At 39.6% G+C, this 13,226-nt stretch overlaps 1 protein-coding gene across 1 annotated transcript in view; it reads left to right on the top strand.

Annotated features, from left to right (window-relative positions):
* The window catches only part of il1rapl2 (interleukin 1 receptor accessory protein-like 2), a 437,686-nt gene that overhangs the window by 231,286 nt on the left and 193,174 nt on the right, over positions 1 to 13,226 (top strand). The gene's annotated exons all lie outside the window — the stretch shown is intronic.

Here is a 13,226-nt window from a genome sequence, read left to right as displayed (position 1 = left end):
GACCAGCTACTTTAGGCATTTTACTTGGAACACAGAGATGAGATTCAAATGTGAGAGTGTTTTTCAATTAATTACTATTAAAGATGAGTTATCAGCACTTCAGCAGTGGTATTACTCACACAATAACATGCTTCCAAAGTTTTCAGTCAAATCAGTCAAATAAAAATATTTGTCATCCACTTTGCATATTTGACTGACCGAAGACAAATATTCTTAGCTTCAGATGCTTTTTCAGAGTCTAATAACGGCTGGTGGGTGAGGACAGTACAGATAGGTATAAGTGAGATGAAGGGAGATATGGTTTGAGGATACTGCTAATGAATAGCTTTTAAAGACGCAGTTAACATATTAAGTGTGTAAAGCTACACACACCAAAAACTGCTAAATTAGGCCAGTCCAGATGACTATATCCTGCACGATGACTATTTTTCCTGGCTCAAGGAAAAATATTTTAGGTTATATTTTAATGATTAACTTTGTGTCCAAGTTTGCTTAAATGGACTGCTTCGTTGTTTTCACAGGTCATCATGATAACATTTACCTGCTCTCTTCCTGTCACTCTTCTAATCTGTCATCTGTAAAACATACCGCTGTCATGTCTCACTTGCTGCCATTGCTTCACCCGCTCCATTTCTGTGATGAGTGAAAATACCTCTCCTCCACTTAACCCCTCCACAACATTTCTTTCTATCTCTGAATCTTTTCTGTCCTTCATTTCTTCACTCTTATCCATTCTGAATACCTCCTGACATTTTCTGGCTGTTAATCAAGAGCATTTGGTCACTCATTCTGGATTCCCACTGCCATTTTAATAGTCTATCTCTGGTTATTTCGAAACTGTATGAGAAAACCCCTACACTGACTGGCTACTCCTGTCATCCACTTTGCATTATTCATATTGATGGGACAGTAAGGATGGGGTCATGGCTAGTTGTGCTTAAAGTATCAGCAGTCTAAGCTAAACATTCCTGTTATCTGTGCTTTGTTAAAGCACATTGGGTAGTCCTGGTGATAACAGTAACCTCAGAAATGTGAATACTGCAATCAAAGACCAAGCCAGGAAGTTGTGCTTTCAATGTTTCAGGAAGAAATCGTATAACCATGTTATAATACACAAAAGCCAGTGGTCTAAATCCACTGTTAACATTTGCTCTATTTGTGTATTTTCAACTACACTTTTTCTATTGATAAGCTAAGCTAATAAGTACTTCATTAGCAGCAAGAGCTTTCAATTAAGACAGAGCAGGATATTTCATGTTTGTATAAAGTGAATAAAGGAAACCATCTCAGCACCACTCCAAAATGACATTTCTGTCATCAATTCTTCAGCGCTCCATCGTGTACAACAAGCCAGCTCAAGCAGAAGATTGTTCAGAATCAGAAAGTTTTATTGCCAAGTACAGTAAAGTTTACCATACAAGGAACTTGACGTGGTGGCGGTGCATTAAAAGGTGGAAGAGAAGCAATAAGGAATAATAAGGAATAAGGAATTTTAAAAAAAAGTATTTACAATTTACAATTTACATTACGGTAAGATGAGATATATATGGTTGGCTGTTTACAGGCGAAGAAGAGAAGTCCAAAGAGTAAACTGTCTTTGCAGGGTGGTCAGGGGCAGATGGTTACCTGGGGGGGGGGGCATTGTTCATGAGAATGACTGCAGTGGGGCTGGAACAGGTTGTGACCAGGATGAGAGGGGTCAGCAATCCTGGCTGTACATCTGCGGGTCCTTGTGTCGAACAATTCCTGGAGGTTTGGCAGGCTGCAGCTGATCACCTTCTCCGCAGAACGGATGACACACTACAGCTTGGCCTTGTCCCTGGCCGTAGCTGCAGCAAACCACACTGACATGGAGAATGTGAGAACTGACTGAATGGTGGCAGTGTAGAAGTTCACCAGCATCTTCGCAAGGAGGTGAAACTTCTTCAGTTGCCGCAAGAAATACATCCTCTGCTGAGCCTTCTTGGTGAGGGAGCCGGTGTTCTGCTCCCATTTGAGCTCCCAGGTGATGGTGGTGCCCAGGAAGCGGAAGGACTCTACGGGGGTCACTGGAGTGTCACAGAAGATGACGGGGGGAGGGCAGGAGGGTCTTTCCTGAAGTCTACTATCATCTCCACTGTTTTGAGAGCGTTGAGCTCCAGGTTGTTCCTGCTGCACCATGATACCAGGCAGTCCAGCTCAATTCTGTAGGCCGACTCATCCCCATCAGAGATGAGGCCGATGAGGGTGGACAGTTGTTAGACATTTGCATGTTGTAGTAAGCAAACTGATGACAGAAAGTACAAACAGGCTTTATCCAGTGTTTGGATGTCTCCATATTCACAGCAAGGACAAAGCATTGTTCTTTTCTGAGCTGTCATAATTATTTAGTCGGGTGGTGAGTGATTCAACGTGTAAATATTCTTGCTCATGTTCTGCGGGTGTGTGTCTGTGGGTGTGTGTGTATCTGTGTGTGTGTTTATTAGCAGCCTGTAAATAATTGCTCTAAACTCATGCTACTGACTAGCCAAATAAACCAATTTCATATTGCAGTCACATGATCTCTCTGTCATCTGCCAGCTCACCTCCCAAGCACGTCCGAGGCACCTTTGAGCAAGACACTGTCCCCCCTACAAGCTGCTCATTTGGGGGCCCACTAGGTTTGAACTGCTCGCTGCTTTTAACTTGCACGCTTACAGGCCCCCTTTTGTGTGATTGTGTTTTCTTCATGGGCTTGTACGGACAATATATATGCATGTATATCGGTAATTAGTGGAAAAGGTAATTTCTCCATCGTGAGATCAATAAGGTACGTTCTTTCTTTTGTCGTCATTAAAGTGAAAATTATTAAAGTTAAGCTATTAGTGCCATAAGGTTTTACACTGGGGATTCTATGTGCAGCACTGTTTATTAAAACTACATTCTGACTCAGTAAAGGAACAAAGCAACCATCCATACATTTTCCTTTGCCGTTTAATCCGCCGTTGCGGGTCACGGGGAGCTGGAGCCTATTCCAGCTGGCTTAGGGTATGAGGCAGGGGAAACTCCGGGCACAACACCAGTGCCCCGCGGAGCCACACAGAGAGAGACAACCACACATGTGCACACTCATACCTACAGGCAACCATATCAGTTATGTTTGATAGTAGCTTTTATGCAGTCTTCACATAGTTAAAACAACAACTTGACAGAAAAGAGTTCCAAAAAAAGTATCTAGAAATGTCCCATATACAAATTTTACCCATTGTATCTGTGAATCAGTCCACATGATGAGAGTGCTTTGAATTAGGTTAGGTTTTCAAGGAGAATTATGCATTTGTCATAAGAAAATATCAAATTTAAAAAAAAAATGTCGAGGCAAGAATGAGTGAAATATTAATGTTTTACTACACTTGTATATCTTCAAGGACCCCTTTGCCAAAATTATGCTGAGTGAGTTGTTTGCTCAGCTCTTCTTTTCCCCAGTCAGGTTCTTAAATTGGATCATTTGTCACAAAGTAGATGAGAAGATTTTTTTTTTTTTTTAATAGATTTATTCATAAAAGCCACCCTGCTGGATGTTCAGCAGGGAGCTCACAGCCTGGGAATCCGCCAACGCTGGCACGGCGTTGTCCACCAGCTGCTGGAGGGTCAGGGTCCTGGTTCTGCAAAGTGCTGTAAGTTGCCCAGGTGTGGCTCCACTGCAGACATTCAGCCTGGCTCCATGCACTAGTGGTTCCTTCAGTAACCAGAACAGAGAGTCAGAGCTTTTTCCTGGGCTGCTTTTAAATAGGACCCATGACTTAAAAACACCATGATAAATCAGAGGCAAACCATTTAATTTTAGAAATTTAGAATCCACCTCTCCAATCTCACCCTGTTCACGTGTCAGCTCACCATTCTCACCCACCACAACCATCACGTCACCCAACTCACTGTACACCACATTGATAGCATTGGCGTTGATGGTCTGACGGTCAAATTTTATAAAGCTTTCTGGGACATTCTAGCACATGATATGCTAGAATTGTTTAACTATAGTCTGGCCTCGGGCTCTTTGCCACTGTCCTGCTGGAGGGCTTTCGTTGTCCCTCCTGCCTAAAAAAGGCACCCTGTGTCACTGCTCTGCACGGATTACAAGGTTCTGTCCAAGGCTTTGGCTACCAGGCTGAGGGAAGCTATGGAGCAGGACATCCACCGAGACCAGACCTACTGTGTGCCCGGAAGGTCCATGGTAGACAATGTCTACCTAATTCGAGATGTTTTGGAGGTTTCCAGATCATTGGGTATAAAAGCTGGTCTCGTTTCATTAGACCAGGAAAAGGTATTTGACTGTGTTGAGCACAGCTTCCTCTGGAAAACTATGGAGAAGTTTGGGTTCAGCAGTGGTTTTATTGCCAAGATCCAGGTGTTGTACAGTGATGTTGAGAGTATACTGAAGTTTAACGGCAGTTTGTGTGCCCCCTTCAGGGTACACCGGGTCATCCGGCAGGGCTGTGCTCTGTCTGGGATGCTCTATGCACTCTCCCTGGAACCCCTCCTCTGTAAAATCCGTAAAAGCATCGACGGTTTGATTTTACCTGGTTTTAGAGAGAGCATTATTTTATCTGCCTTTGCTGATGATGTTGTTGTTCTTATCAAAAACTGGAGGGATGTTGATGTTTTAGTGGTTTTAAAAAAATTATTCATGTTCATGTTCATGTTATAACTTCTGCAAAAGTAAACTGGAGCAAAAGTGAAGCCCTTGCTGTTGGTGAGTGGCATGGCAATCTCCCGGTTCTTCCTCAAAACTTGTGTTGGAAGACTGATGGTCTCAAATATCTCGTGTGTACCTGGGAAATGAGACAACAACTAGGAAGAACTGGGAGGGCGTCATTGAAAAAAAAAAGAAGAAGAAGAAGCAATGTACTTTATTTATCTTGATTTGGTGAAATTATTTTTTGCACTCATATACTGATGATAAACATACATATACACTGTGTGTACAGGCCCCTGAAACAGACACAACCACACACAAGCGGCCCTGTAGGCATGTAATTTGAATACAGTGGGAGGTTTAGCGGCAGGCAGCTCCGACCAGGTGTGCCCTCAAATGAGCAGGAGGGGACAGGGGACAAAGGGGCCACGGCAGAGCTCGGGAGATGAGCTGGCAGATGACAGAGAGATCATGTGACTGCAATGTGAAATTGGTTTATTAAATTCCAGGATAAAACAATAATATCAGACTTCATACCAAACATATGAAAACAAATGTACTGGTAATACTGGCATTGTAAACCAAGCGCACTCATCACAGTTTTCCCACCAGCAGGCAGTGCATCACAGTTTGACTCTTTGGTGAGGAATGTGAATTAATGAATGAATAAATAAATAAATATATATATTTTATGACTCATAAAAAAAGAAACGGACGAACAAATATCCCAAATATCCAATTGTCAAGCAGGTTTATCAATGCGTATTTGATATGGAGCTGTCAGAAAATAATTGGTTTTCACTCCATTCTGTGTGTACATGTAGACACGGGTCACACACACGTGACAGCGGTTTTCATTGCAGGGAGACGCCCCCCGGATAGAGAAAAGTTTTGGTGACATCATCCAGACCACAACGCATTTTCAAAAAACTTCACTTCGGCCAGTGTTTTTGTCACGGATATCTGCGTTGTCGTGTGGACGAAAGGCGTAACCACAACAAAAAGCCTCGTTGTCCAATGCCTTACGCCATATTGTTCACTTGAGTCCTTGTGGCTGATGCGCTGTGATTGGTTGACAGGTAGTGGGTGGAGTTTAAACGTGACACCGTGAGGTTTTCAAGTGAGCATATACAAATATATAAGTGGATATATACATACATATACATACATACATATATATACATATATATATACATATACATATACATATACACACACACACACACACACACACACACACACACACACACACACACACACACACACACACACACACACACACACACACATTAGCGGTACCCGGTGGAAATCCCAGGATAAAAGGAGACATACTTCATGGTATTATTAACCAAGTGTACCCAACGTAGTCCAAAATCAACGTGGTGACGTAACGACTTTGTGTCGGCAAATCATGGATTGCGCTGGGCGGGCATTGCAAAGCTGTAGATAAATGTTAACTGGAGAATGAAAGCTAACTAATGTGAGATTGGGAAAGGAGCTAACGTTAAAGGAAAAAGCACCTGTCAAAAGAGCAAGTGGAAAAGCATTTTAGAGAAGTGATAATTCTGTTAGCTGACGACATGAACAGAACTGTATGTAGTTACTTAAAAACCGTTTTTGTCAGATGCCTGAGGAGCATTTTGGATACTACATCTATTGTCCCATTCCAAATGCAAACCATAGCTGGACAGACTGTTTATGCTAGCCAGCTAATTTCACTCAGAATTGTTGCCGTTTTCTGTGTCATTTCTGCTGTTTGGACAGTTATGACACTCTAAAATTATGTTAACTGGGAAGTTCATGCATAGTTATTTCGTCTCCTAACATAGCATATGCCTTACGCCATATTGTTCACGTGATCCTTTCTGGCAGATTAATGTTTGGGCACCGTGATTGGTTACGCGACGTGATTGGTTGGGCGCTTGATTGACATATAGTGGGTGGAATTGATTATTCATATAGGTGGGAATAAATAAAAATTTAAACAAACTATAGCCAAGGAAAACTGTTTTGCTTTGTTTGCTCAGTAATATGTAAAAGTGTGACGTTTCATATGTTGTGAAGATTAATTAGAGATATAAAACCGCAAAATAAGGGCTATATTATCTTAAAATTGGAAACATTACGTTTTCAGCCTGTGTGTAAATAAAGATGGACTCAATTCTGCTTTGTCAGCAGTGTGTGTGTTGATGTGTTAGGGATAGCTGTGGAGGTAACTGCAGGTGATCAAGGTGACCATCAGACAAGAGTGGTGTTTGCCAGGTCTGGTGGCACAGATGTCCCTCCAGTATGTCTGACTTCAGAAGGACTGGCATTAATACCGCACAGACCCATAACATCTGCCAATGCCTCTCTTATTTTGTGTAAATTTGTATTTTTCAGATATTACGTGTTTTATTTTAAATTCAATAAAGAAAACGTGCAAGCCGGTAACCTTTCTACACATTGAATCCCAGTATAAAGTTCAGGTCAAACTTCTACTGCTTATAGCCCTTGATCTATAACTTTCTATTAAGCCAGCCTTTTTGACCATTTCCGTCTCTCTCTCTCTCTCTCTCTCTCTCTCTCTCTCTCTCTCTCTCTCTCTCTCTCTCTCTCTCTCTCTCTCATGGCAGACAGGAAGAAAGAATCCCACTGTAACTTCATACGTTAAGCACAACACCACTTTTTGTTTAATTCAGTTAAAATTTTAGAGACAGCGGCAACTCCCATAAAAAGATAACAGAGTTTTCTGCCAGTTGAGTGACTTAGGGACTTAGGATTTTCCACCTTGGTTGATTTAAAATATATGAAAAAATACAGAGATAGAGGCTGAAAGAAACAGAGTTGAAGACACTTGATGAAGAGGAAGGAACAGTAGCAGGAGGAACAAGATGAAGATGCAGTGACAAGATCTGGAGATTGAAGGAAGTTAGAGATAAGAGAAGAGAGGAAATGTCAGCAGCCAGTTACAGATGTAGGAGTTCATTATTTCACTGCTTCTCCATGCAGTCTACCACTGACTCTTCATAACTCTCTTGTCATCGTGAATGAGTGGGGGAATGTTGGAATACTTTACTCATAAAGAGTCTGTTTTTTGGGGGGATCTCAAATCATTAGTGCTACCAGACCTAAAACCTTTGCCCTTTTTTATGTGTTAGAAGGTTTTCATCTCCATGAAAATGAAAACAGCTAAACTAAAAATGGCTTTGCAGTCTTCACAAAGCTGGGACATATTTGTGATATTATATTAAACTGTCATGTGTCTGTTGGACTTGGATGATTGTCTCTTTGGCATAACACTTTCATTTTAGTCCACTCCAGGAAGAAGTGAGATCGATATACACATAAGATTATACATTAACATATACAGTATGTGTCCCCTTATCAAATTTTAAATTGTTTGTACTCATTATTTTTTGCTCTGTGTTGGTACAGCAAGGCGTGTAGCTCCTAAATGCTATGTTGACAACCTGATTCTTCTTTTGTTTGTTTTTTTTCTGCACATGATCATGACAACACTTGACAGACCAAAGTCCTAACGGTTTAAACGGTTACTATTAAACTAAGCCTAAAACAAATCATATACGTCAGAGGAAAAAAGTATTTCTATAATTATCTGTGATCTTATCGATTAACATTCATTCACTTAGTCAGTGTGTGTTTGAATGTGAATTGTGATGATTTGAACAGGAATATCCATCTATTTTCATGAAGATGAACATGAACATAATAAACATGATCGTCTCATCTTCAGCTGTTTTTCCTCATTGTGGCTCACAGGTGTTGCTGGAGCCTTTCCCAGCTGGCTGCAGGCTAGATGCGAGGTATACCCCAGATTAGTCGCCAGTGCATCGTGGAGCAAGTTCACAAATAAAAGAAAAAATTAATCAGAAGGCCTTTTTTTGCTGTTTTTAATATGTTTGCTGCTGATTACAGTCTGCCAGCAAATCAACATTAGAAAAACTCGTCATAGCTTGAGAGGCAAAACCCAGGGACACATAGCATGGTCAAAGGTTTAATTTTGTGAAGTGAAAACTGAAAATACAACCAAAACATCTTTATATGTCAATCACAATAATTCATTCAAAATTAACTGTTTTGCCCACGTCCAGCAGCATTTAACTCTGTAGTGTGCTGTCAGCACACTACAGACAAACTAAAAAGTATATATCATGCATTGAAACATTTTTCCACTTTGTTCCTCAAACAAAGGAGAGCATCGCATCCAAGAGAGTGGTTATAACGCAACATATCATAGCAGCATAATGCTACACTAAATGGGCAATACTGTATTTTAGTTCAACAGAGAATTTGCCCCATAAACTACAAACCCATGACCTCTCACATACAAAAACAGCTTGATGCATGCCTCATTAGCCCAATAGTCTGCTGTAAAACAATAAGAAATTAATGGCAGCCATGAATGACTGACCTCAGTCCATTCTCGAGTGTAGAGAGTGCTGCTTCTCTTGAGCTCATCAGCACAGTACCCAGGTTTCCACTCCTTGCAATTCTTTTGTGACAGTTTTAATACTGCTCTGTGGTTTATAAGATATTTCTTGTCACATCATGCTGCACCACAAGCTTATAAAAGACTGTTCCGAGGTGCCACAGGTCATAGGAATATTGGATCTAAATCTGATTTGTTCTGTGTTCTGCCACAGTCCTAATCACATTTCCCTGTTGTCTTTTCATGGAATCAGTAGCTATCCCAAAATGTTGTCAGGTAAACACCCCTCATTGAGCCAAAATGCATGAAAGCAGGAATAATTACAGAAAAAAAAAAACAAGTAAGGAAGAAAAAAATGAAAATCATTCAAATTAAGGTCAATAATAACACCAAAAAACCATCTGCCGTATCCAGATCATCTCATTCCAAGTAAAATGCTTTCACCATTGTTCTTTAACACAATGAACCTTCTTCATAAAGATTTTACTTCAGTGTGAACTGGGTTTTTTCTTTCCTTGGCATGCCAGGTGTCACACACATCACACATAATACAGAGAATGTAGATTGTTTCATTGCTTTATGAGCATGTTGGATATAACACTATTAACACTTTCCATTCAGAAACTCCTGTCATCATTTTTAAAAAGAAATTGTTTGCTGATGAAAAGCATTTGCCCAGCACACAATGTTTTTGTGCTCATCAACACTGCTAAGGATGGTAAAACCCAGTGACATCACATTTCAGGTCATTTTTTCACAGTAAAATGACATGAAATCTATGTTTATATACAGTATTCATACGTATCAGATTTTACTGATACGTATATATACTGAGTAAGCTTGGTGCAGTGTCCACAGGAGAATACAGTATATAAATTAAAGGCAAAGAAAACTATTGAGCAAAAAGATATTGTGCAAAAAAAACTGAATAACATCTGTCTTTCATTTCTAATTTCTTTATTAAATGACTACCAGGCATTAACATTTTGATACAATACATAATTTTACTCTTTTTTTCCTTTTACTTAAACAGTTATATCATTATTAAAAACATTAAAATTAAGAGGTTTTTTAGTTTTTATACTGTACTATTGGCAAAACTCAACCCTTGTGTACACTTCTACTGTATCTTCTGTTATTACTTTTGGGATGCATAAACGTCATGTTGGGATGCACAGATTTTTCTTGAAGCGTATCCCAGGGATGCACTACCTTTTTGAGGTAAAATGAAGTCTGTAATATATATGTGTGTGTGTGTGTGTGTGTGTGTGTGTGTGTGTGTGTGTGTGTGTGTGTGTGTGTGTGTGTGTGTGTGTGTGTGTGTGTGTATATATATATATATATATATATATATATATATATAATACTGTATATATAATACTGTATATATAATACTGTATATATAATACTGTATATATAATACTGTATATATACTGTATATGAAAAGACAATAGTTTGCCTTTGGAAACTTGAACTTGGAGGTCAAGTTTCAGACTGGTGGCAGACCGGACAAGAGCATTAGTCTTCAGCAATCTTCAGCAGAATTAGCTTAAATGTATCATCTCTTTTCTACAACATATAGCCTGAGATAAGATACACATTTACTGATCAACATAAGGACATTTTAGAATAGAATTACTTCACATACCGCGGTGCAGTGGCGTCGTGCCCGGAATGTACCCTGCCTCACGCCCTATGCCTCCGAGATAGGCTACGGTGACCCACTGCGGCAGATATAGCGGTGGTAATCTGAAGATGACTGACTGAATTACTTCACATAGCAAAGACAAATGAAAGTATACTGTATACGTTCAAAACAGCTATTTGTACAAAATATATATACAAATATATACATATCAAACATTCAGTTCTCTATTCCAACATATTTTCTCATCCCTTTGTTCTTTATTTCATCTCTGCACTAGTCTACCTTTTCACATTTCAGTTACCTCTTCCTAAATGTCTCTAGTGATTCTGCATTGGTCCTCTCCCGAGAGAACATTAGTATTTTCAACTCCATTTGTCTTTATTTTACTGTTGACCTACTTCATTGACAGTCGGATCTGTTGCATTTTTTTGTCATTTATAACCCACTTATGTGTGTTCCTTTTACAATTTGCTTCTTCCTAATTTCCTCTTCTCTTGCTTTTCCCACTAAACCTGTTGTAGCCTAACCAAAGCTGGGCTCCTTCATCCGTTGTTCTAAATCAATTTCAAAAGGTGTCAGGAATGGATGCTGGAGGGGAAAGTGAAAATTACCCTGGGCTTTTGTTTTAATGGGAAATGTATTAAATTTCCTTAAACACTCTGCCTCTGGTGTGAGATAGATTATTAGTCATATTGTCCTCTTATTGCTGTAATAACATCACAGGTACTATGCGTAACGTGACATTGATTTATATATATTTGTGTTCCTACAAACCAATATTTTCAGGCTTTACCCTTGTTTCCTACATTGTTATTCAATGAAAGCAAACTTGATAAATGAAAAGTGCCTTCTTTATTTCTCAGGAAATATCAGGGGTTTTTTTTCTCAGCCTCCAGTTTTTCTTTCCCTTTCAATCTGTATCTTGTCCTCCCTTCTTCATCCATTCATCTCTCCGTATATACATTATTCTCTCAGGACTAAGACATTGTGCTTAATAAGACAACCAATATATTCTGATTCCAAAGAAAATAGGACTTATTATTTCTCATTAAGAACTTCTTGGAAAAAACTCCTCCCCCAGCTTCTGTTTGTTATTTATTCTCTTTCCTGCCTTCTCTTCTTCTACTTCTGCATCACATTTTCTTTGTGTTTTCACTCACAGAAACTATGTTTTCTCTTCCTGTTTCATGACATTTGAAAGCAAAGAAAAACTTTTGTGAACATTTCACAGATTTCAAATCTGCAGTAAGTTGAAACTGAAGCTCATTGCCTGAATCATTTCCTTGTGGCACAAGCTCATTGACGTCAAAGCTTTGCATGGCAGGACTACTCTTCCACAGTTAAATGTGTTTCTATAACCAAGCCTTGCTTCCAGCTTGATCAATCAATCCACACGTTAAAATGTTTCCTCACAGCAGAAACCAGAGATATTCAATAAAATTCAAATTTGAGATGTATCAATGAAATTCTTTACAGTTATGAGTTTATTTTTCTTATCTTATCAGAATTATTTTCCACCTTTTACAAAAGCATGTTTAGGATTGAACAGGCATAAAACACACACAAATAGTGATTGTATAAAGTGAAGGATGGTAAAAAAATAATCCAAACATGAATCAACATTGTGCTCTTTGCCCATCTATCAAGGATGAACGCTGTTTAAAAAGAATGAAACTGGTGGATTGAGTCTTCATCAAACTGGTCTAAAAAAAGTGAAGTGTCCCGCTGAACCCTGATAACCATCCGTGGTACGAACTGGGATTTGTCTGCACAAAGTTTACTAAAATGAGCTGATAAGAGATATAATTGGTCTAATCTGAACGACTGTCAACTTCACATCTTCATTCTGCATGTACTGATGAAGGAAGGCATGATGTTCTTTTCCTTAGTAATACGTTTGAAGATTTAGTTTAGTTACCCAAGTAACCTTCTGCTCCTACATACATTAAGGAATATATTCAGAGAGCAGATGCAGATCTAATCTTGATGTTGGCTATGTACTGAAATTGAACATGAGAACTCAGAACTGCCCCAAATGGCTGCCATATAGTCCACCTCTCATTCTCATCCCATTTTTTTCACTTTTTCCCCTCTTATTTTTCTCTTCTCTCCATTCTTTCCCTCTCATGTGGATGTAAATTGCCCTGCAGCAGCTATAGACTCACCTCTTAACCTGCCTGTGTGTCAGCCTCTCTTTCCCTCTGCTGTTTCTTTATTTTGTGTGAATGTTGGGATCATTACTTGTGTGTACTTGCATGAGTGTAAGCTTACCTTTTTGTGAGCGGAGGGGTCAGGTCAAGCTATTATTGTGGCAGCTGCTATAGAGGTATTGCAATGGATTGTGGGAGAAGTGCAGACAGGCTAGGGGCGCTGAAGGGCTTTTTGTTTGAGTGACAGGCCTGAAATAAATATGCTGAACACCACATAATCTACAAAAATGTAACCGCAAGAGGGCACAAGCCAGTGTCTTATTGTGCCATTCCCAAACCCGA

The sequence above is a fragment of the Antennarius striatus genome, chromosome 10 (assembly GCF_040054535.1).
Source record: "Antennarius striatus isolate MH-2024 chromosome 10, ASM4005453v1, whole genome shotgun sequence".
Lineage (NCBI taxonomy): Eukaryota > Metazoa > Chordata > Actinopteri > Lophiiformes > Antennariidae > Antennarius > Antennarius striatus.
The sequence above is the reverse complement of the archived record's forward strand: the minus strand, read 5'-3'. Positions and strand labels throughout refer to the sequence as shown.